The sequence below is a fragment of the Portunus trituberculatus genome, chromosome 36, assembly GCF_017591435.1.
Source record: "Portunus trituberculatus isolate SZX2019 chromosome 36, ASM1759143v1, whole genome shotgun sequence".
Lineage (NCBI taxonomy): Eukaryota > Metazoa > Arthropoda > Malacostraca > Decapoda > Portunidae > Portunus > Portunus trituberculatus.
Window position 1 is genome coordinate 9,811,639 of NC_059290.1, and position 24,480 is coordinate 9,836,118.

The 24,480-nt window shown below is 40.0% G+C and overlaps 2 long non-coding RNA genes across 10 annotated transcripts in view; both read left to right on the top strand.

The window, feature by feature from the left end:
* LOC123513426 overlaps positions 1–13,378 on the top strand; it is a 31,729-nt gene extending 18,351 nt beyond the window's left edge. Inside the window, exons 4-6 of one of the 8 annotated variants that reach the window (XR_006677350.1) lie at positions 6,702–6,849; positions 8,929–8,996; positions 13,323–13,358. This is a non-coding gene — a long non-coding RNA (uncharacterized LOC123513426). Of the gene's footprint in view, positions 1–6,701; positions 6,850–8,928; positions 8,997–9,350; positions 9,546–13,322 lie in introns of those variants that run through there. The other 7 variants (XR_006677352.1, XR_006677354.1, XR_006677351.1 and 4 more) reach the window with 7 other exon arrangements.
* A 4,041-nt stretch (positions 13,379–17,419) lies between these two features.
* On the top strand, positions 17,420–20,957 carry LOC123513436. 2 transcript variants are annotated; one of them, XR_006677373.1, is made up of 3 exons: positions 17,420–17,665; positions 20,492–20,603; positions 20,722–20,957. It is a non-coding gene; the product is annotated as an uncharacterized LOC123513436 (long non-coding RNA). The 2 variants fall into 2 exon arrangements; XR_006677372.1 differs by lacking the exon at positions 17,420–17,665 and adding an exon at positions 17,804–18,028.
* The last annotated feature ends 3,523 nt before the right edge of the window (positions 20,958–24,480 follow it).

Below are 24,480 nucleotides of genomic sequence, written 5' to 3' on the forward strand. Positions count from 1 at the left end.
TTTCTTGGCTCAGGTGTGTAGATATTAGTAGCAGAAGGAAGAAGGAAAGAGAGATAAAGGAGGGTGAGGAGGAAGGAATGAGGAAGGGAGGAATAAGTGGAGAAGCAGGCAAGCCACAATAGGTACTCTCCCTCCACTTCCTCAATATTTTGCCTAATATCTCATGTTTTCTAAGTGTTTTGATGTGTTTCTAGGCTCAGGCGTGTAGATGGGAGCAGGAGAAGAAAGATCAAAGGAAGAGGATGAAGAAGAAAGGAAAAATGGAAGTGGAAGAAGAGGAGGAGCCAAGCCACAATATTTAGGTAAGTCCCCTTTTTAATGTTACTGTTCTTTATAACGCATTTTTGTGTTTTTGGGTTATATCTAAAGTATTTTGAGTGTGTTTGGTAGTGTTGCAGGGTGTTTTGGGTGTATTTCAGTGTGTGTTAGATGTTTTTAAGTATATTTTACATATCTTGAGTGTGGTGTAGAGGGGTGTTTGAATATATGGGTGTGTTCTGAGTGCAGTTAGGGGAATTTTGAGTTGTTGTATGGTGTATTGAGTGTGTTTTAGTTTAGTTTTAAGGGTTTTAAGTGGTCTGTGCGTGATATCTATTTTTGATAAGGTTGATATCAATGTAATCTGTCAATACATCCATCAAACCTCCCTTAAAAAACCCGTGTGATTCTGATTTGTAAAGCGCAGGGGGCACATATATTTGAGGGTTGGTTTTTGCGAGTGATTGAAAAAGTAGTGTTGAAACAAGTGTCTTTTAGAAATACAACTTAGGCGACCACTGTTTTTCAAAGTCCACAGTTAGGAGGAAGTTTGTTCTTAAGAGTGTTTCTGTTTCTGCTTTTGATTTGCTAGATATCATGTTAATCTGTCAATAGATCATCAAACATCCCTGCAAAACTGGAGGGGTTTGGGTGTGTTTTTGGGTTTTTCGGGGTGTTTGGGGTGAAAGGGTGTTTTTGTGGGGTTTGGGTGTGTTTTTGTGGTGTTTGAGTGTTTTGGGGTTTTGGGGCTATTTGGGTGTGTGTTTGGGGTATTTAGGGATGTTTTTTGGGGGGTTTTGAGTGTGTTATGGGTGTGTTTAAGATGTGTTTGGGTGATGTTTGGATGTGTGTCTCATCTGCATGTTGAAACACTAGCAGGTGGTGTAACTTCATTTTTTTTTTTCTTTCTTACTTTTCAACAACCTCAGCCTTTTTCCCAACCTAACCTAGTGTAGCACCCCATAACCACTCCCTCTCTCTCCCTGGCAGGTCCAAACACACTGCACCAAACTATATCATATATATATATATATATATATATATATATATATATATATATATATATATATATATATATTATATTTTTTTTCCTCTTTTTCAATAATTCCCAGCCCATCCCAGCCTAACCTAGTGCAACAACCCCAGTACTATTCCCTCCCTTTCTTTTGCAGTTCCGTTCATGTTTTTTTAATGTTTTTCCTAATATTTTTTCCTGTTTTCTCTTACATTTTCAACAATTTAAGGGCATGCTGTGATCCAGATTTGAAAAATTTATTTAAAAACAAAGTTATAAAATTTATGACTTGAAATTTTGAGGATATTGTAACCTATAGGTTGTCTTTGAAGTATTTACCTTGTTGTATTGATATGATAATCCAAATATCTTACTTATGGGTTTTTAGGGGTTCAGATTTTCCTGTATAATCGCTCCCAGATCTTTTTCCTCTTTAGTCTTCATTATTTTTTCCTCTCCCATCAAATAGTTCCTTACCGGTCTTCTCTTACTCTTTCCAAGTTCCATTACATGGTATTTGTTGACATTAAACTCCAATTTCCACTTGTTGCTTCACTCATAAATCTTGTTTCTATCTTTCTGTAACAGCAAACAGTCCTCCCTGATTTTGATAACTCTTAGCAGCTCTGCATCATCACCAAACATATTAATAGAACTGATTACTCTAATATGAATGTCGTTTACATAAATCTGAAACATAATGGGGGCTAACACTGACCCTTGTGGCACTCTGAGTATGTATCTCTGATCACAGTTCTCATTTCCCTATCCTTCAAATAATCTCTTGTCCATTGGAGCACGGTTCCTCACAGTCCTCCTATGTTCTCTACTTCCCAAAATAGTCTTCCATGCAGGACTTTATCAAAAACCTTTTTTATATCCAGGTATACTGTGTCCATCATCCGTCTCTGCTTTCCAGTCCTTCTGTAACCCAGGAGTAGAAGCGTAATAAGTTTGATAAACATGGCTTTATATGTGTGTGTGTGTGTGTGTGTGTGTGTGTGTGTGTGTGTGTGTGTGTGTGTGTGTGTGTGTGTGTATTTACCTAATTGTATTTACCTAATTGTAACATACGGGAAAAGAGCTATGCTCGTACTGTCCCGTCTCCATATCTACTAATGTCCAGCTTTTTCTTAAAATCATGAATATTCCTTGCGTTGACCACTTCCACGTCTAAACTATTCCATGCTTCCACCCTTCTATGAGGGAAGCTATATTTTTTCACATCTCTCCTATAAGTGGCCATTTTAGTTTTTCCCATGCCCTCTCGACATTCTTTCATTCCACATACACAGATCTTCCCAAATCCATTTTTTCCATGCCAATCATCACTCTGTATATTGCTATCAGGTCTCCCTTTCTCTTCTGTTTTCCAGGGTCGGAAGTTGCATTCTGTTCAGTCTGTCTTCATAAGTCAAATCTCTTAAGTCAGGCACCATTTTTGTTGCAGCCCTCTGTACTTTCTCTAGTTTCCTTATGTGTTTCTTTAAGTTCGAGCCCACTGTATTGTTGCATATTCAAGCCTTGGTCTTATCATTGCAGTAATTATTTTCTTCATCATTTCTTCATCTAAATATACGAACGCCACTCTTATGTTCCTCAATAAGTTCAATACTTCTCCAATTATTTTGTTTATGTGTCTCTCTGGCGATAGGTCATTGGTAATTGTCACCCCAAGGTCTTTTTCTTCATGACTGGTTTTTATGTCTTCATTTCCTATCTTGTACATACTCCTGATTCTTCTTTCACTTTTGCCAAACTCTAATTTCTTGCATTTTGTCGTGTTGAACTCCATTTGCCATGTACAGCTCCATTTCCATATTCTGTCCAAGTCTTCCTGGAGTAGTTCGCAATCTTTGTCACATCTCACTTTTCTTAACAATTTTGCATCGTCTGCAAATAGGCTCACATAACTGGACACCCCATCCACCATGTCATTTATGTAGACCGCAAACATTACTGGTGCCAACACTGATCCCTGTGGAACTCCACTCTCCACCAAGCCCCATTCTGATGGTCTGTCCTTAATTATTGTTCTCATTTCTCTTCCTACCAAAAGTCTTCCATCCATTTTAGTAAACTGCCATGCACTCCTCCTACCATTTCAAGTTTCCAGATCAGTCTCCGGTGTGGTACCTTATCAAAGGCCTTTTTTAAATCCAGATATATTCCATCAGCCCAACCATCTCTTTCCTGTATTACATCTATCACCCTCGAATAGTAACATATCAGGTTTGTCGTGCATGAACGCCCTTTTCTAAAACCAAATTGACACTCACAAAGTATGTCATTTTTCTCCAAGAAGTCTGTCCATCTATTCTTCACCACCCTCTCACACATCTTAGCTACCACACTTGTAAGTGACACTGGTCTATAGTTCAATGGGTCTCTCTTGTTACCTGATTTATAAATTGGGACAATGTTAGCTCTTTTCCAGTCTTGGGGCACTACACCTTCCCTTAATGAGGCATCAATTACTTCACAAACTTTTTCTGCCAGTTGCTCCCTGCATTCTCTTAAAATCCATCCTGATACCCCATCAGGTCCCACAGCTTTTCTCACTTCTAAACTCCCCATCATATTCTTGATCTCCTCCACAGTTACTTGAAACTCCTTCATAATCCCTTTCTGTTCCATTACCAGTGGTTTGTCAAAAGCAGTCTCCTTTGTGAATACCTTCCGAAAGCATCAATTCATAGCCTCTGCCATTTCCCTGGGATCCTCACTGCATACTCCATTTACTTCTAAATTTTCAATACTTTCTCTATTTTTGATGTTGTTGTTCACATGTCTGTAAAAAAGCCTTGGTTGGTCTTTACATTTATCAATTATATCCTTTTCTTGTTTCTTTCTTTCTTCTCTTCTAGTCAACACATATTCATTTCTTGCTCTTTTGTAACTTTCCCACTGCTTAATCCGTCTTTTCCTTCTCCACCTCTTCCATGCATCCTCTTTTCTTGTTCTAGCCTTTTCACATCTATGGTTAAACCAGTCCTGCTTTCCAACTTCTCTATGTTGTCTTATTGGTACAAATTTTTTCTCACCTTCTTTGTATATTTTTATAAATTCCTTCCACTTTTCATTTGCTCCTTAGCACTCTTGAATTTCATCCAATTTGTCTCTTGAAAGAATTTCTTTAGGTTTCCAAAATCTGTCTTGGCATAATTCCATCTTCCCACTTTATATTCTTCATTTCTTCTAGATTTCTCTTCATCTATCACCTTGAACTCCAAAACTGCATGATCACTCTTTGCTAAAGGGCACTCCACCCTCATCTCCTCAATGACCATTGGCTCTGTACTAAAGACCAAGTCCAGTCTTGACGATGCTCCTTCTCCTCCAAACCTAGTATCTTCTTTGACCCACTGAGTTAACACATTTTCCATTGCCAGTGTCAATAGTGTATTTCCCCATGTTGTCTCTGATCCCTCCATTGACCAGTCCTCCCAACACACCTCTTTACAATTAAAATCTCCCATCATTATAGTTCGTTCACAGCCACCCAACATTTCTTCCAGACATGTTCCTGTATCTCTTATCATTTCTTCATATTCCTGTACTGACCATGCATTTGTCTTAGGTGGTACGTACACCACTATGTAGTGCCTCTTTTTTCCTTCATTAGTTTCTGCTCTGATCTTTAGCACTTCTGCCTTTCCCATACCTTCTTTCACTTGATCCACCTTTATATCTTTTTTAACCAGCAACATCACTCCTCCTCCCATCTTACCTACTCTATTTCTTTTCCAAACATTATATTTCCTTCTCCAACCATCATCAGGTCTTCTCCTCTCTCAGTTTTGTTTCAGTAAGACCCACAATATCTGGGTTCTTGTCCTCAAGTAATCGTTGAGTTCTAAAATCCCCGATATCACTCCATTTATGTTGGAATACATTACATTCCGCTCATACGTAAGTTTCTTTAGTCCTTTCTTACTGTACTTTTCTGGGTTATGAACCACTTCCTCAGTCTCATATCCAAGATTCTCCAGAAAACTCTTTCTTCTCCTCTTCTGTCCTCTCTTCATTTTTTTCAAAGCCTCCTTTCTCAACTCATTTAACATTTCTCTTTCCTTTTCACCGAGATCTCTTCTCAACCAAATCTTCCTTGTTGTTTCCTGCTGGGCTAGCCTCCATGACTTCTCCACCAATTCATCTACATCCTTTTGTGACTTAAGTTTGATTCTTATTGGCCTCATACCTTCTCCTGTGAACTTTCCAATTCTATGGAAGTCCTCTATTTCTTGTACTAGGTCTTTTCCTCCTCCTGCACCACATTAATGATATTATTTATCACCTTTTTATGTTTTTCTCTCTCCATTTTACTTGGTGTCTTATCCTCCTCCACACCAAATATCACCACACATCTCTTTTTGTCTACAGTTTCCCTCACCAATGTCTCATTTGACTTAATAACCTTCACAACTTTCTCAGCAATCTTCTCTTCTATGATCTGTTGATCTATAATTTCAGCAAGGCCCAAAGTTTTCTCCCAGACTCTTTGATTTCCTTTTCCAGACTTGCAACTTTGTAATTTACCTCCTTTCTTTCCACTTCCTGACTTTTTTTCCATTCAGCCTGCTTCTCCATCACTTTTCCTAAAGATTCTCCACATTTGTTGCAATTCACTTTAATTAACTTAACTTCCTCTTTCAGTACTGCATTTTCTGTCTTCATTTCAGCGCACTCTTTCATTACATTGTCATAACTCGTTTCCAGGCCCCCATACTTTTCAAACAGTTTTCAATTTTACCTTCCAACTCCAGAATTTTCTTCACATAAACGCTCTTCTCCATTATTCCTTGAAATCCTGTGAAGTCTGATTCATCTTTCGAGTTCACGGCCGCCATGTTGCGCAGATGTAAACAAACTTCAGCTGATGGCTCAAACGTAGGCTACAGTTTATATTCACCTTCCCTGGACATTATTTTGCTAATCAACAGTTAACATGACTATATGGAGACGGGACAAACATTACAAGCTCCTTTCCCACCTTAGTTACTCTTAGGCAATGGCAACTGTAGAATTAGAGATGATTGCTCTGGAGCTCAGCGACCACATCCGCCATCGACGGTGTCCCGTGTGATTGTGTGTGTGTGTATTTACCTAGTTGTAGTTTTCCAGGGCCTGGGCTTTTCGCTGGTGTGGCCCTGTCTCCATATCTACACTTATCCAATTTTTCTTTAAGCTTTGCACACTCGTTGCTAACACCACTTCTTCACCCAAACTGTTCCACGTCTCACACGTCTTTGCGGGAAACTATATCTTTTTAACATCTCCCAGACATCTTCCCTTCCTCAGCTTTTTACTATGCGATCTTGTTGTTTGAATGTCATATTCTTCTCTCAGTCTAACCTAACCTTGTAATTTTATTTATTGATTTATTTATTTTTAACTGACCTAATCTAACCTAACCAAACATTTGCAGGTCCGCAGAAAACGACACGCTGATTTATTTGAAGTCAAGGATGGAGATTGAAATGGCCTTTAAAAACACCACACCCGTTTTGTCCACCGCCATCACCACCACCTCCCAGATCAAGGAAGTGTATTACGCACTCACACATAAGGAAGAGGTGCGAGTGAGTGTGTTTGGATGCATTTGGGTGTGTTTTGTGTCTGTTTGGGTGTGTTTTGAGTGTGTTTGGTTGTTTTGGGGTTCTTGGGAGCATTTGGGGTGTGTTCTGAGGTGTTTTGGATGTGTTTAGATGTGTTTTGGTATGTTTGGATATATTCAGGTGTGTTTGAGTGTGTTTGGGAGTGTGTTTCATGTGTTTTGGTATGTTTGGGTATATTGAGGTGTGTTTGGGTGTGTTTTGAGTGTGTTTGGGTGTGTTTGAGTATGTGTAGGACTAGAAATCATGGCAGGAAGATTAGAAAACAAGGCTGCAGGTTAGATATAAGAAAATATTTCTTTAGTCATAGGGTGGTAGACTTCTGGAGTGCATTGCCAGAGAGGGTTGTAAATAGCACTAGTTTGACAATGTTTAAAAACAGATTAGATAAGCACTTAAATTTATTAGATTTATAATTATGTATAGCGCTGCATGATAGTTTTTATAAGAAATTTATTATAGTTAAACAAGACATGGGGATCACAGATTGTAGAGGAATTCGCTGCAGGACTTAGCCCTGTTAATGGGCCAAATATTTAGAATTAGTATATATTGTATTGTGTACTTATAAGTGTATCTTTAAGTACTGATGACGAGGTCGCTGTGCGACTGATACAGGATAACGTAGATGGGCCCTGGTGGCCCTATTATTTATGTTATGTTATGTTAATTTATGTTAAGTTAATAGAACTATCAGATTACCCTTAAAAACCTGTGTAACTGAAACAATAGTCTTTTGAAAATATAGGTTATATGGCCACCGAGGTGAGACTACCCTTAAAACCCGAGTGACTGAAATTTGAATCTTTTAAAATATAGGGTATGTTGCCACAATTTTCAAAGCCCACAGATATGACAAGCATTTTACGTAAGAGTTTTTGTGCTCTTGATAGAGAAGATATAATACTAATCTGTCAATAGGGCCATTAAACTACCCTTCAAAACCTGTGAGACTGAAATTAGAATCTTTTTAAAATATAGGGTATGTTGCCACAATTTTCAAAGCCCACAGATAGGACAAGCCTTTTTCGTAAGAGTTTTTGTGCTGTTGATAGAGAAGATATCATACTAATCTGTCAATAGGACCATTAAACTACCCTTCAAAACCTGTGAGACTGAAATTAGAGTCTTTTTGAAATATATGTTTTATTACTAGTCATTGGCAGATGAGAGCACCATAAGGTAGTGGTCCCACCATTTTGTTTATTCCTACTTTCAGTATACTAGTATTTAGCACATAATAGCACCATATTGTAGAGGGCAACATGACAGTATACTAGAGTTTATTCACTGATGGTGGGTTCCTGAGTCACACAGGTGTGTAGGTGAGGGAGTACAAAATGGGAAACATTTCCAAAGTTCAGTTATTAACAGGATACCTATAGCTATATGTTATGTGGTGCATGCATAACACTCACAGCTGTGACCTGCAAAGCTTCACTATTATTTGTGTGTGTTCACACTGTTGTTAGTGGTTTACACTTAAATCCCTCCTTCATCACCCTCCATCTCGGTCTCTGGCTGTGTGGAACCATTCTTTCATAATGACTTTGACAGAGGCTGCTGTTGTATGCCTATAGTCTGGATGCTTGCGCACACACTTTCTTAGAAAAAAAAAAAAATATATATATATTAGTCAATTTCTATTTACCTCTTCATTAAATATGGTCAGTTTCCAAAAACTTGAACATTTGGTTGCGTGACCAACACTTTACTATTGCACTACCATCTATACAAGACTTATATTGTAAAGACATTATATAGATATCACTGATATGTTACATGAAACAAACAGCACTCAAACATTTTACTTGAGTGGGAAAGGAGTGCTAGAACAAGCAAGGAGAGAATGTATGGACAGAGGGAGGTGGAAGCTCTTCTGCCATAGCCACCCTGTTATGGGACACTCCTGCAGAGAGTGAGGCATAAGAGAATAGAATAGACAAATAGATTCAAACAAATTGAACTACTATACTTACTGATAATGGTATCCTGCAACTTCAAGATAGTAAAAAACTGTGTTTCTCTCCTTTGCCACAGCAGTTGTATTGCACAGCCAAGGAGTTTGTCACAGCATACCTAAGAATGCACTTCATTGTGTCTTGCAGGTTAGCACCCCCTATCACACAAAAATGTGCAATCTGAAATGGAAAAGAAAAATCTTATACCAAATCTAACACACACAATCATTCACAAATAATCACCACTCCAATGCTTACCATAAACTAATTTGAAGCAATATCCCACTCAATTCAAAACTCAAGAAAACTGCTTGTTCAGCTTTATATTCACCCTCGCGTTGGATTTGGTAAATTGAGGTGGTTATTTAAGCCTCATTATCACTGCAATAAAGTACTAAGCATTAACCTGAACCACGTGACTCCTATACTGATCTCCGTTAATAATGAAATACTAGCTTTGATAAGCACACCACACTAACTCCCTCCTTCTCCTCTTTACAGGTGAGTACCCGTATCACAGGTCACACCGTGGGACTGACACCGCTGCAGCAACCCTTCAGAATAAAGTCAAGTACAAATTACGGTTTGCTAGGCGTTAGGTGTTAGGCATAGGGCGATAGGCGTCGTGGCTAACCATTCTCTTCCAGGTACATGTTAATTATCTAGTCTTCTTAAGTAATGCCCTGGTTACTTTTGGCTAAAATAAGCGTCGTGTGTGTGTGTGTGTGTGTGTGTGTGTGTGTGTGTGTGTGTGTGTGTGTGTGTGTGTGTTGTATTTACCTAGTTGTAGTTTTACAGGGCCTGGGATTTATGTTCGTGTGGCCCCGTCTCCATATCTTCACTTATCCAATCTTACTTTAAAAGTATGGACACTCGTTGCAGACACTACTTCTTCATTTAAACTGTTCCACGTCGCAATACATCTTTGCGGGAAACTATATTTTTAAAATTTCTCAGACGTGTGTGTGTGTGTGTGTGTGTGTGTGTAAGTAAGATTATTATTATTTTTTTTACAGGTCTAATTAATACTTATTTCTTACAGGTCAAACTAATATCTCTCCTTTTCTCTGGCAGGAAAAACTAATCTTTCTAAGTTCTTTAAACATACAGTGTTATTCATGCGTTTTTCCTGTTTTTTTGTGTTTTGGTGCGAAAAAAAAAGTTTTTTCGCTCTTTCTTTGGTTTCTCTATATTGCTTTGTTTTCATCAATTTTATCGTTCTGAGGCATAAAAATGTAAAATGACGAATATAAAAAAATTTTCAATCGATAATTTTTTTTTTCATAAAACACCTGAAAAACATAAATAAGACATTATAAGAAATATAATGTTTTGCCTGCTTTTCTGAGTTTTGGTTTATAAAATGCTGGAAAACACCAAAATAACCTGTTTTTGACATAGTATATCAGTTCCTTAAACAAATATTGTTTAATCATGCGTTTTGCCTGCATTTCTGTGTTTTGGTGAAAAAAAAAGCTGAAAACTACTAAACTAACAAGTTTTTCATACTTTTTCTTTGGTTGTCTCTATATTGGCTTTTCATGAATTTTATCATTTTGAAGCATAAAAATGTAAAATGACTTGAATATACAAAATTTTTAATTGAGGTAGTTTTTTTTTTTTCATAAAACACCTTAAAAACACACAAATAAGACGTTTTAACAAATATAGTGATTTGCCTGCTTTTCTGTGTTTTGGTGCAAAAAAAAGCTGAAAACTCCTGAAATAACACTTTGTTCCTCTTTTTTTGGTTTCTCTTTATTGCCTTGTTTTCATTAAGTTTATCGTTCTGAGGCATAAAAATATAAAATGACCTGAATATACAAAAATTTTCAATCGATAGCTTTTTTTTTTTTTTTTTTTTTCACCTTAAAACATAAATAAGACATTATAAGAAATATAGTGTTATGCCTGCATTTCTGTGTTTTGGTTCATAAAATGCTGGAAAACACCAAAATAACCCATTGTTGACATATTTCAGTTCCATAAACAAATATTGTTTAATCATGCGTTTTGCCTGTATTTCTGTATTTTGGTGGAAAAAAAAAAGCTGGAAACTACTAAACTTAACAAGTTTTTCTTACTTTTTCTTTGGTTGTCTCTATATTGGCTTTTCATGAATTTTATCATTTTAAAGCATAAAAATGTAAAATGACTTGAATATACAAAACTTTCAATGGAGGTAGTCTTTTTTCATAAAACACCTTGAAAACACATAAATCAACATCAACATAGTCATCATCTTCTTTCATTCTTTCCGTAGTCTCATACCTGCATTTAGATGGAATCTCTTCTTTACTCATGATTATCTAACACTTGATTTCATGAAAAACGAGTCTACACAACTTGCTCGGGCCACTGCAAATACTGTACAACAGGTGTGTGTGTGTGTGTGTGTGTGTGTGTGTGTGTGTGTGTGTGTGTGTGTGTGTGTGTATTTACCTAGTTGTAGTTTTACAGGGCCTGGGCTTTATGCTTGTGTGGCCCCGTCTACATATCTACACTTATCCAATCTTACTTTAAAAGTGTGCACACTCTTTGCAGACACTACTTCTTCATCTAAACTGTTCCACGTCTCAATACATCTCTGCGGGAAACTATATTTTTTAATATCTCTCAGACATCTTCCCTTTCTCAGCTTTTTACTATGCGATCTTGTGCTTCGGATGTCATATTCTTCTCTCAAAATCAGTTTCCCATTATCCACTTGGTCCATTCCGTTGATCAATTTATAGACTTGTATCAGGTCTCCTCTCGCCCTTCTTTGTTCCAAGGTTGGTAGATCCATAGCCTTTAGTCTCTCCTCATATGTCATCCCTTCAAGTTCTGGGACCATTCTTGTAGCCATTTTTTGTAGCCTCTCCAATTTTCTTATGTGTTTCTTTTTATGAGGGGTCCACACTACTCCTGCATATTCCAATCTAGGTCTTATTATAGTATTTATCAATTTCTTCATCATTTCTTTGTCCATGTAGTGAAATGCTACTCCAATATTCCTCAGCAAATTATGTTTCTCTAAAAATTCTATCAATATGCCTTACTGGTTGATTGTTTTCTTCCATCGTCCATGTGTGTGTGTGTAATTCACTGTTTGATCTGCTGCAGTCTCTGACGAGACAGCCAGACGTTACCCTACGGAACGAGCTCAGAGCTCATTATTTCCGATCTTGGGATAGGTCTGAGACCAGGCACACACCACACACCGGGACAACAAGGTCACAACTCCTCGATTTACATCCCGTACCTACTCACTGCTAGGTGAACACTACACGTGAAAGAGACACACCCAAATATCTCCACCCGGCCAATCGAAGTCTCCTTCGGTCATCTGGCTTGTGGAGCCAGTGCTCTAACCACTGAGCTACCGTTTTCTTCCATGTCCGTGTGTGTGTGTGTGTGTGTGTGTGTGTGTGTGTGTGTGTGTGTGTGTGTGTGTGTGTGTGAATTTACCTTCATAATTTCTTTGTCCATGTAGTAAAATGCTATTCCAATATTCTTTAGCAAATTATATATTTCTCTAAAAATTCTATCAATATGGCTTACTGGTTGATTGTTTTCTTCCATCGTCACTCCTAAGTCCTCTTCCTTTTTAACTTTCTCCAGTTCTATTCCATCTCCCATCTTATAGATTCCCACAGGTCGTCTTTCACTCTTTCCCATTTCCATGACATGGCTTTTCACCTATTTCCATGACATGGCTTTTCACATTGAATTCTATTTCCCACTTTTTACTCCATTCCCAGATCTTATTTAGGTCTTCTTGCAGATTTCACAATCCTCTTTTCGCTTTATAACTCCGCAGTTTCGTATCATCTGCAAACAGATTTATGTAGCTGTTCACTCCTTCTGGCATGTCGTTAATATAAATGTGTGTTTATGTGTTTGTGTATTTACCTAGTTGTAGTTTTACAGGGCCTGGGCTTTACGCTAGTGTGGCCCCGTCTCGACATCTACACTTATCCAATTTTTCTTTCAAACTATGCACACTCGTTGCTGACACCACTTGTTCACCCAAACTGTTCCACGTCTCAACACATCTTTGCGGGAAACTATATTTTTTAAACATCTCTCGGACATCTTCCCTTCCTCAGCTTTTTACTATGCGATCTTGTTGTTTGAATGTCATATTCTTCTCTCAGTCTAACCTAACCTTGTAATTTTATTAATTAATTTATTTATTTTTAACTAACCTAATAAAACCTAACCAAATATTTGCAGGTCCGCCGATTTATTTGAAGTCACCACACCCATTTTGTCCACCGCCATCACCAGCACCAGGTCTTCCTTGTCTATTTTTTTCAGTGCCATTGACTATCTTGTACATTGTTATTAGGTCCCCTTATTCTCTTCTATCTTGTAAGATTGGCAGTCACATTTCCTTCAGCCATTCTTTGTATATTAGGTCCTTTAGTTTTGGCACCATGTTTTTAGCAATCTTCTGTATCTGTTCTAATCTTCTTATATCCTTTTCAGAACTCGTGGAGACCACACCACAGCTGCATATTCCAGCCTTGGGCGTATCATGCTTGTGATGATTTTTTTCATCATATCTTTGTCCATGAATTGAAATGTCATTCTTATATTTGTCAACATTTTACATGATAATCCAAATATCTTATGTGTTTCTTGGGTTCAGATTTTCCTGTATAATCACTCCCAGATCTTTTTCCTCTTCAGTCTTCATTATTTGTTCCTTATCCATCAGGTAGTTCCATACTGGTCTTCTCATACTCTTTCTTAGTTCCATTACATGACATTTCTTGGCATTAAACTCCAATTTCCACTTCCTGCTCCATTCATAGATCTTGTTTATATCTTCCTGTTGTAACAGCAAAACGTCCTCCCTGGTTTTGATAACTCTTAGCAGCTTTGCATCATCAGCAAATAGATTAATATAACTGTTTACCCCATTGTGAATGTCGTTTACATAAATCTGGAACATAATGGGGGCTAACACTGACCCTTGTTGCATTCTGCTGGTTACTTAACCCCAAGTTGAGTATGTATCTCTGATCACAGTTCTCATTTCCCTGTCTTTCAAATAATCCCTTATCCATTCTGATAAGGTTCCTTGCAATCCTCCTATGTTCTCTAGTTTCTAAAGTAATCTTTCATGAGGGACTTTATCAAAAGCTTTTTTCATGTCCCGGTATACTGTGTCCACCATCCGTCTCTGCTTTCCAGTCCTTCTGTAACTCTCGAGTAGAAGCTTAATAAATTTGATACACATGACCGTCCTGTCCTGAACCCAAATTGTCTGTTCTATATGACTTTTTCTTCTTCCAGATGTTTAACCCATTTTCTTTGATAATTATTTGACACAACTTCCCCAAAATGCTTGTAAGTGACGCTGGTCTGTAGTTTAGTGGTTCAGTTGCCTTTTGTCCTTTAAATATCGGTATTACCTTGGCTGTCTTCCATTCTAGTGGAACTTTCACTTCATTTAGTGAACTTGTAATTATTTCCCAAATTGTGTGTGTGTGTGTGTGTGTGTGTGTGTGTGTGTGTGTGTGTGTGTGTGTGTGTGTGTGTGTGTATTTACCTAGTTGTATTTTACGGGAGGGGAGCCTATGGTGGTGTTGTCGCATCTCTGTATCTCACAGTGTCTAATTTTGTGTTCAAGTGGTGGTGGTGGACTTTGCACACACCACCTCTCTGTCCAGTCTGTTCCATATATCTATCACTCTCTCTGTCTTCAGTCTCTTTCTCACCGTTGAAATGTTGCACCCCTTTCTATATTTTATCGCTATTTTCATGGTAACTGTTCTACTGATCTTGCTAACTGCATGCCTCCCTTCCTCCTGCGGCCACGCTGCACAAGGCTTTCTTCTTCCTCTCATCCCTATTCTGTCCAACTCTCTAATGCAAGAGTTAACCAGTACAGTACGCTCAATCATTCATCCCTTTCACTAGTAAACTCTGTTATGATCACTTTTTTATGAGAACTCCCAGGTCCTTTTCACTTTCCACCTTCTTAATCTTCTCTTCTCCAAGTTTGTATTGTCTTGTTATCCTATTTTTGCTCTTCTCAAATTCCATTATGCTACATTTGTTAATGTTGAATTCCATCTCCCATCTTTTCCTCCATTCCCATAGTCTATCTAAGTCCTGCTGTAGAGTTCCACCATCATCGTGCGAGCCAACTTTCTTCAAAAGTTTTGTGTCGTCTGCAAAGAAACTCGTGTAGCTTTAATTTGTGTATGGGTGACTTTTGACGTGCTGGAACGCATTCCTTACTATTACATGTTGTAATGGGTTCGGTATACGGTAATTTTGATTTACGCTAAGGTTTTCAGGAACGCACGTGTACCGTATAACGAGGACTTACTGTATATTGTTATGATATTGTATTTTTGATTGATTGATTTCAGCTTCAATATGGCCTGTGAAGGAAAAGGTATATAATCTATTTTCTGTATAGCATGTTTATTGTTAAGTCCTCATTTGTTAGTGTGTCGTGCATGAATACCTTTTTTCGACCTAACAATTAGTCGTATGTTATATCTATGGTGGTGTTTGCTTGATTTAGGTTGAACCAATACTAAAGTGTGCTTATTGTGTTGTACAGTTTTGTGCATGAGAAGTGAATGTTATTACCTTTAGGTTTTCCTATTACACTTGTGTGTAGTTTGTATTGCTTTGCTTTACATTGTTTTTGCTTTGCCTCACTGATTATATTCATATCCTTGACCAAATATACTTAATTGCCAGTCTAACTGGTTTTCATGATGGAAAGACAATGGTATAATTTTTTTTCCTGAATTGAAACATGTTTGTTTGCATTGATGTAGGATACCTAGCTATGTGTTAAAATGCTTAATGTATATTTGACTTGCTTGTGTGACGTCTCTGCTTGATGTGATCAACTATGTAGCTTTTGTCTGCATGTACACCAATTTACTTTTCTCTATATATACCTTACTTCTTTTGCTTGTTACATTTATTGTGTATGGTTCAAAAAACTGAAATTCACTCAACATGTTGTGTTCCATTATAATCATTAGTGACTCAAGTATTTTCTGTTCTGTGAAACTAAGCCCCTCCTACACGTCATTCCTACCCATTATCCTGATAATTACTCAAATGTCAATTTTTCACTGCTTAACTTTTTATCTTTTTTTTCAAAGTAATCCCTTTGGAAGAGAATAATGGTTAAGACACATTTCAAACTAAGTTGGGCCTCCCACCTTGTTGTTATTTTATGAGAGCCCCTTGTTTGTTTGTTTGTGTTGCCTTAGGTTAACACCTTTATCATGTGAGACACAGTTTCCCTTACAGTTTTGATCATCACTAGGATTGAGAGACTAGAGTACCCTGACTTATAGTTTTCTCTTCAACATTTTTAGAACAATAACAACAATTATGATGAGACACAGCATGATTAATACATTGAAGTATTCATTATTGTTTAAATATCATATTTAGATACTAAACATGAAATAAAAACACAAATAAACCATTGTTTTTTTCTGCTACCTTTATTGCAAGTGTTGACTCAACACACTACAAAAAGGTACATACACACATACTGTGTATGTACCTTTGGGCATGTGTATATTGGACTAAGGACTCCACCCTCTGGTTTTCCAAGCTCAAAGACTTCCTCAGAGGAGACCACCTTGAAACCAAACCCGTGCTGTTCTATTGTACAAATAGTCCCTGATCCACCATAATAATCTACCTTTTACACCTTTGAGAATGAGTTCGTCTATAATAATAACATCTTTGTTGGCCCAGTCGAAGGCACCCTTGAGATCAACGAAAGCTCTAAGGCTAGTATTAACGCTTTGGCCACTAGGTATACGATAAAGGAAGATTAGAACATGGCTAAGGGAGCTGGCGTTGGGTAGCCTGTACGTGACGGAGAAGCAGAGACGAGGGAAGGGAGGCGGAAGGTTGAAGGTAGCCCGGCAGGGTGGATGGGGTCATAGGAAGGCGGGCGGGAGGGGACAAGGGGGAGTGTGTGGCGTGAGGATAACAAGCAGTTAGCAGCGTCTTGTTCCATGTCCCTGTGCGAAAGTATGGCAAGAAAACAAATCGAGTGCGGTATATAATTAATCTCCCACCAATCTCATCTTTTTCTTAACGCTGAAATGTGTCTCAGTGAGCACAAAGTTAGTGTGATCTTATAGTGAGGTGTGGATGTGAGGGCGTGAGGTGGGAGTGTGTCAGCCAAAGGAAGGGCAGCACATTCGAAGACAGCCGAGGTGATCCAACACCAGCTGAACAAATCCTCGGCCTTTTGTCTTGTGGCGGCGGGCGAGTGAGGTTCCTTGTGTGTGTGCGCGTGGCGTCGCGGTTAGTGTAGTGATACAGTGATGGTGTGCGTTAGTTTATCCTATTGAGTGCGTCTTCCTCGCGTTGGATTTGGTAAGTTGAGGTTGTTATTTAAGCCTCATTATCACAGCAATAAAGTACTAAGCATTAACCTGAACCACGTGACTCCTATACTGATCTCCGTTAATAATGAAATACTAGCTTTGATAAGCACACCACACTAACTCTCTCCTTCTCCTCTTTACAGGTGAGTACCCGTATCACAGGTCACACCGTGGGACTGTCACCGCTGGAGCAACCCTTCGGAATAAAGTAAAGTACGTTAATTACGGTTTGCTAGGCGTTAGGTGTTAGGCATAGGGCGATAGGCGGCGCGGCTAACCATTCTCTTCCACGTACATGTTAATTATCTAGTCTTCCCCAGTAATGCCTTGGTTAGCGCACCGTGGCGGCGATCCAGGAGCCTCGTGCTGGTGGTGGTGGTGATGGTGGCGTGGCTGGCTGGCTGGCTGTGGCGGGTGTGCACGTGCTATCATATGGTATGTGAATGATTGAGTTTAGTAGGGTTAGTGAAATGATGGCCCTTGACAACCATTCCTAATGTTTGTTGGTCTATTAACTGTTTTCGGTGAGCAGTGACTGTGCGGCGGCGGGGGAGGGGGAGGGAGACGTGAGGGGCGGCCAGGTGGTGGTGGGCAGTGACCGGCGCCACAGTGACAAGCCTACACGAACATAGTGACAATAGCCATGATAACAACGAAAAGAACAGCGTGTGTGTAGCCTCGGTAAACACGGACACAAGATGGGTTAGGATGTGTGTGTGTGTGGCTGGGGGTGAGTGGGTACCTACTGCTGGTGACGGCAGCAGCCATGACCAGCCGCAGTCTTCACCAGCAGCAAACGTAAGTAATATATTGGTGTAAGTCATCATTTCACGGTGCTGTCATGTCATAACCTAACGTTGGTAACCTCCATAACAACATATCAGTGAACTAACACCTGCAGGTACTTCAAGAATCCCAATAATTCAAGCCTTCAATATGTAAACAAGCCAGCCCTCTGACCCGTCATCTCTTTCTCAAGCCATTATCTGCCTCATCTCTCACTCAGCACAGGCCAGACAGGTCACAAAGTGAAGCTACAGATGTACTCTTTCATGTTCGTCGTTGAAATATATCAGCAATTGCCTAATTTGTGTGTTATGGAAGCTCAGTGAAGGGAAGGGGGCTGGGATGTGACGTCACGAGCCGCCATGTTGTGACGTCATCAGCGGCTCTCGCCCAAATGTCCCGCCGGTCCCAGACTGTCGACCTCCCCTATTATTTATATTTGTCTCAGTTCATTTATTTCGAGTCACAAGCACCTTTTGACGGTTTCCAATGATAGTGGGTTGTGTTTTGCGTGTATTCCATGCCTGAGTTGAGTGAAGTGCGGTGATTTATAGAGTGTTTGGGAGTCAGATGAGAGGGTGAAAATACGCTAAAATTTTCCCCCCCGCTGTGAGTGATTTTTTATTTGAGGTTGTAGCGAAGCGTTTGTGTTTTCCAAGAAAGGTTTATGATGGAAAAAGTGTGAAAGGCTCCTGATAAGTTAAATATGTGGACTGTAAGAGTGATTTGTAGCCGTGTTAAAATGTTAAACAACGTCATTTTTTAAATATTTATTTTTCTAGTTGAGCGTGTTGGCGGGTTTTGATATTTTGAAATGATGGTTATAATTTTTGAAAAGCGTTATCAATCCTGTTGAAGGAAATTGGTGGACTTTGGAATTGTTTTTAAGCATGTCGAAGTGTTAACACTTTATTTATTGTGTTTTTTGAAATATTTTCATTATTCCTCATTCCGGTAATATTTTTATATTTTAGGAATTAGTTTTGATTGGTAACAAATCAGAATTTATATATTAGCGGTGTCCAGCTGCCTTTTTGGGAATCCTCATTTTCAAAATGGTTTGTGTAACGTATATAAGTGACGTTATCAAGGGGGGCGGCCCCCGGCTGGACTCAGACCCACATCCCTCTCGTGGCCGGAGGACGTGGGGGTGGTTGGGTGTGAAGGTGTGTGTGTGTGTGTGTGTGTGTGTGTGTGTGTGTGTGTGTGTATGTGTGTGTGTGTGTCTTCGTTATCAAGGAGGAGCCCGCCCACCTGACCCAACCCAACACTCGTTCCCAACCAAAGGGTAGGTTTGTGGGTGGTGGTGGTTGTGTGTTGTGTGTGTGTGTGTGTGTGTGTGTGTGTGTGTGTGTGTGTGTGTGTGTGTGTGTGTGTGTGTGTGTGTGTGTAATAATAATAATAGTAATAAAGGGTTTATTGAGACAAGCAGCTCTGTAGCTGAAAATAAACATTTTACAGGAGAAATATCCTAATATTACATGCTTAAAATTAATCACAATTTTAGTCAGTGTCCACGAGTTAGTTATTTTGATTATTTGGGGCACTGCACTGTTTTTGTATGTGTGTATCCGGGCCGGGCACGTATGAGGAGCGGCTTCTGGTGGCAGACACTGTGGCGGGGAAGGGGAGCTGCCGGAGAGAGTAGGCTCCTGTGGCGCCAGTGTAGAAGCTTTGTGGCGAGCTGGTAGAGGTGTTGGTAGCGAGTCTGAAGGGTGGTGAGGTGTAGGGTAGATAGTGTAGTCGTGTGTGTGTGTGTGTGTGTGTGTGTGTGTGTGTGTGTGTTTTCCTAAGATTAAGCTTTGTGTATTGTTTGGGTGGTAGCTTTAAGATAAATTTATTATTTTCTTTAGTTTGCTTGTTTGTTTGTTTTATTTTGTGATTTACTGTGATGATAATATTGTCTTGTCATGCTTGAAAAGCTAATGTATAGGCGATTTGGTTTATGTAACATAACATAACTACATAACATAAATAGTAGGTTAATAAAGGGCCACCAGGGCCCATCTAGGTTATCCTGTATCAGTCGCACAGCGACCTCATCATCAGTACTTAAAGATACACTTACAAGTACACAGTACATTATATACTAATTCTAAATATTTGGCCCATTAACAGGCCTAAGTCCTGCAGCGAAATCCTCTACAATGTATAACGAGATCGTTAACACTTTCTGTATTTTCTGGACCATTCCTTCAGCTGTATTATGATTTGTTGTCGCGGTCAATAAAATAAAATGTGTGTGTGTGTGTGTGTGTGTGTGTGTGTGTGTGTGTGTGTGTGTGTGTGTGTGTGTGTTCCATTGTAAAAACTGATGCAGTGTGTGTGTGTGTGTGTGTGTGTGTGTGTGTGTGTGTGTGTGTGTGTGTGTGTGTGTGTGTGTGTGTGTGTGTGTGTGTGTGTGTGTGTGTAGGCGATAGGCGGCGCGGCTAACCATTCTCTTCCAGTACATGTTAATTATCTAGTCTTCCCCAGGAATGCCCTGGTTAGCGCACCGTGGCGGCGATCCAGGAGCCTCGTGCTACTTGTGGTGGCGGTGGCGTGGCTGACTGGCTGGCTGTGGCGGGCCTGCACGTGCTATCATATGGTACGTGAATGATTGAGTTTAGAACGGTTAGTGAAATGATGTACAGTTTCTTATCACTTTTTCAGTTTTATTTATTTTTTGGGTGTGTGGTTTGATATGGTATTTTTTGTTGTTACAGGGTTGCGTGGTAGGTGCGTTCACTGGTCTGGACCAGGGTTAAAAAGAGACCCTGGTCTGGGCTGTGTTGGTGCGTGTTCTGAAGAGATAACATAACATAACATAAATAATTGGATAACAAAGGGCCACCAGGGACCATTTATAGTCCGACACAAATATGAAGGCCGCTGAGGGGGGAGACCTATCGGGGATTCCCCGGTTGCAGCTACGCCAAACGTCGCAGCCCCAATTATAGGATTAACACTGAAGTGTGGAGAAACGCCATCTCTCTCTCTCTCTCATCTCTCTCTCTCTCTCTCTCTCTCTCTCTCTCTCTCTCTCTCTCTCTCTCTCTCTCTCTCTCTCTCTGTGGCTTGTTACTACTTCCTCCTGTTTCTTATTACTATATAGTTCTCTCATGCACGTTTGTGTGTGTGTAATCCTGCTTTCGCGAGTCTTTCAACAGTTTACGTATTGGTTCTCCTGTGACGCGGCACACACACACACACACACACACACACACACACACACACACACACACACACACACACACACACACACACGGCCCGGTAGCTCAGTGGTTAGAGCGCTGGCTTCACAAGCCAGATGACCGGGGTTCGATTCCCCGGCCGGGTGGAGATATTTGGGTGTGTCTCCTTTCACGTGTAGCCCCTGTTCACCTAGCAGTGAGTAGGTACGGGATGTATATCTAGGAGTTGTGACCTTGTTGTCCCGGTGTGTGGTGTGTGCCTGGTCTCAGACCTGTCCCAAGATCGGAAATAATGAGCTCTGAGCTCGTTCCGTAGGGTAACGTCTGGCTGTCTCGTCAGAGACTGCAGCAGATCAAACAGTGAATTACACACACACACACACACACACTCTCTCTCTCTCTCTCTCTCTCTCTCTCTCTCTCTCTCTCTCTCTCTCTCTCTCTAAAATAGACAAGTAGACATGCATCTTTTTTGTTTTATTTTACTCTTTTTCCACACCACCCATGAGGTAAGAGTTAAGGTGCGTTTTTTTTTTTTTTTTTTTTTTTTTTAGGTTTTACCCTTTAGGCATAATCCTCTCTCAGTTATTTAATCAGACAGTTCTTCGTCAGAAGTATCCTCCACGTTGATAATAAAAGAATCCTCTAAGCAGAACTTGTTGACGCTGTAAATAATTAATTTCTCTTGACTGAAGGTTGCGATGGCGAGTAGCGCTGACGAGATATTCTCCTTCCATCCTGAGCGACAGGGAGAGGAGGAGTGACTGGATTTGACCTGGGGATTATCAGCGGTCAGGGAGGTTGACCTCACCCATGTCCAACCATGAAAAGTAGCAACGCTGGAGAGCAGTGGTGCTACATTTTGTGGTATCTATACAAAATTATTGTCTTCATTACACTAAAACAATATTCAAAGCTCTCTATACATCCTTATTAGAAATTTAGAGGAATACACTTTTATGACGGTTCATTAAGATGCAAGTTAATAATAAGATCGAAACGTGTTACGATGCTTGGCGACGCCGCAGCCGGGGAATCCCCGTTAGGTCTCCCCTCAGCGGCCTTCATATTTGAGTCGGACTATAGGTTATCCTGTATCAGTCGCACAGCGACCTCGTCGTCAATACTTAAAGATACACTTACAAGTACACAATACATTATATACTAATTCTAAATATTTGGCTTATTAACAGGGCTAAGTCCTGTAGCGAATTCCTCTACAATCTGTGATCCCCATACATGGGGATCATATCTTGTTTAACTATAGTAAATTTCTTATAAAAACTATCATGCAGCGCTATACATAATTATAAATCTAATAAATTTAAGTGCTTATGTAATCTGTTTTTAAACATTGTCAAACTAGTGCTATTTACAACCTTCTCTGGCAATGCATTCCAGAAGTCTACCACCCTATGACTAAAGCTGACACCCACATCCTTACACATCCATTTTACCCAATCATTCACACCAATGGCCCTTTACAACCATTCCCAATGCTTGTTGGTCTATTAACTGTTTTCGGTGAGCAGTGACTGTGCGGCGACAGGGGTGGGGAAGGGACCCGTGAGGGGCGGCCAGGTGGTGGTGGGCAGTGACCGGCGCCACAGTGACAAGCCTACACGAACATAGTGACAATATCCATGATAACAACGAAAAGAACAGCGTGTGTGTAGCCTCGGTAAACACGGACACAAGATGGGTTAGGATGTGTGTGTGTGTGTCGCTTGGGGTGAGTGGGTACCTACTGCTGGTGACGGCAGCAGCCATGACCAGCCACAGTCTTCACCAGCAGCAAACGTAAGTAATATATTGGTGTAAGCCATCATTTCACGGTGCTGTCATGTCATAACCTAACGTTGGTAACCTCCATAACAACATATCAGTGAACTAACACCTGCAGGTACTTCAAAAACCCCAATAATTCAAGCCTTCAATATGTAAACAAGCCAGCCCTCTGACCCGTCATCTCTTTCTCAAGCCATTATCTGCCTCATCTCTCACTCAGCACAGGCCAGACAGGTCACAAAGTGAAGCTACAGACGTACTCTTTCATGTTCGTCGTTGAAATATATCAGCAATTGCCTAATTTGTGAGTTATGGAAGCTCAGTGAAGGGAAGGGGGCTGGGATGTGACGTCACGAGCCGCCATGTTGTGACGTCATCAGCGGCTCCCGCCCAAATGTCCCGCCGGTCCCAGACTGTCGACTTACCCTATTATTTATATTTGTCTCTGTTCATTTATTTCGAGTCACAAGCACCTTTTGACGGTTTCCAATGATAGTGGGTTGTGTTTTGCGTGTGTTCCATGCCTGAGTTGAGTGAAGTGCGGTGATTTAGTGTGTGTTTGGGAGTCAGATGAGAGGGCGAAAATACGCTAAAATTTTTCTCCCCGCTGTGAGTGATTTTTATTTGAGGTTGTAGCGAAGCGTTTGTGTTTTCAAGAAAGGTTTATGATGGAAAAAGTGTGAAAGGCTCCTGATAAGTTAAATATGTGGACTGTAAGAGTGGTTTGTAGCCGTGTTAAAATGTTAAACAACGTCGTTTTTTAAATGTTTATTTTTCTAATTGAGCGTGTTGGCGGGTTTTGATATTTTGAAATGATGGTTATAATTTTTGAAAAGCGTTATCAATCCTGTTGAAGGAAATTGGTGGACTTTGGAATTGTTTTTAAGCATGTCGAAGTGTTAACACTTTATTTATTGTGTTTTTTGAAATATTTTCATTATTCCTCATTCCGGTAATATTTTTATATTTTAGGAGTTAGTTTTGATTGGTAACAAGTCAGAATTTATATATTAGCGGTGTCCAGCTGCCTTTTTGGGAATCCTCATTTTCAAAATGGTTTGCGTAACGTATATAAGTGACATCATCAAGGGGGGCGGCCCCCAGCTGGACTCAGACCCACATCCCGTTCCTGGCCGGAGGATGTGGGGTGTTTGATTGTGTGTGTGTGTGTGTGTGTGTGTGTGTGTGTGTGTGTGTGTGTGTGTGTGTGTGTGTGTGTGTGTGTGTGTGTGTGTGTGTGTGTGTGTGCGTCTTCCGTTATAAAGGGGAGCCCACCCACCAGACCCAACCAATACTCTCCCAGCCGAAGGGTGGGTTTGTGGTGGGTGGGTGGTTGTGGTTGTGTGTGTGTGTGTGTGTGTGTGTGTGTGTGTGTGTGTGTGTGTGTGTGTGTGTGTGTGTGTGTGTGTGTGTGTGTGTGTGTGTGTGTGTGTGTGTGTGTGTGTGTGTGTGTGTGTGTGTGTGTGTGTGTGTGTGTGTGTGTGTGTGTGTGTGTGTGTTCGT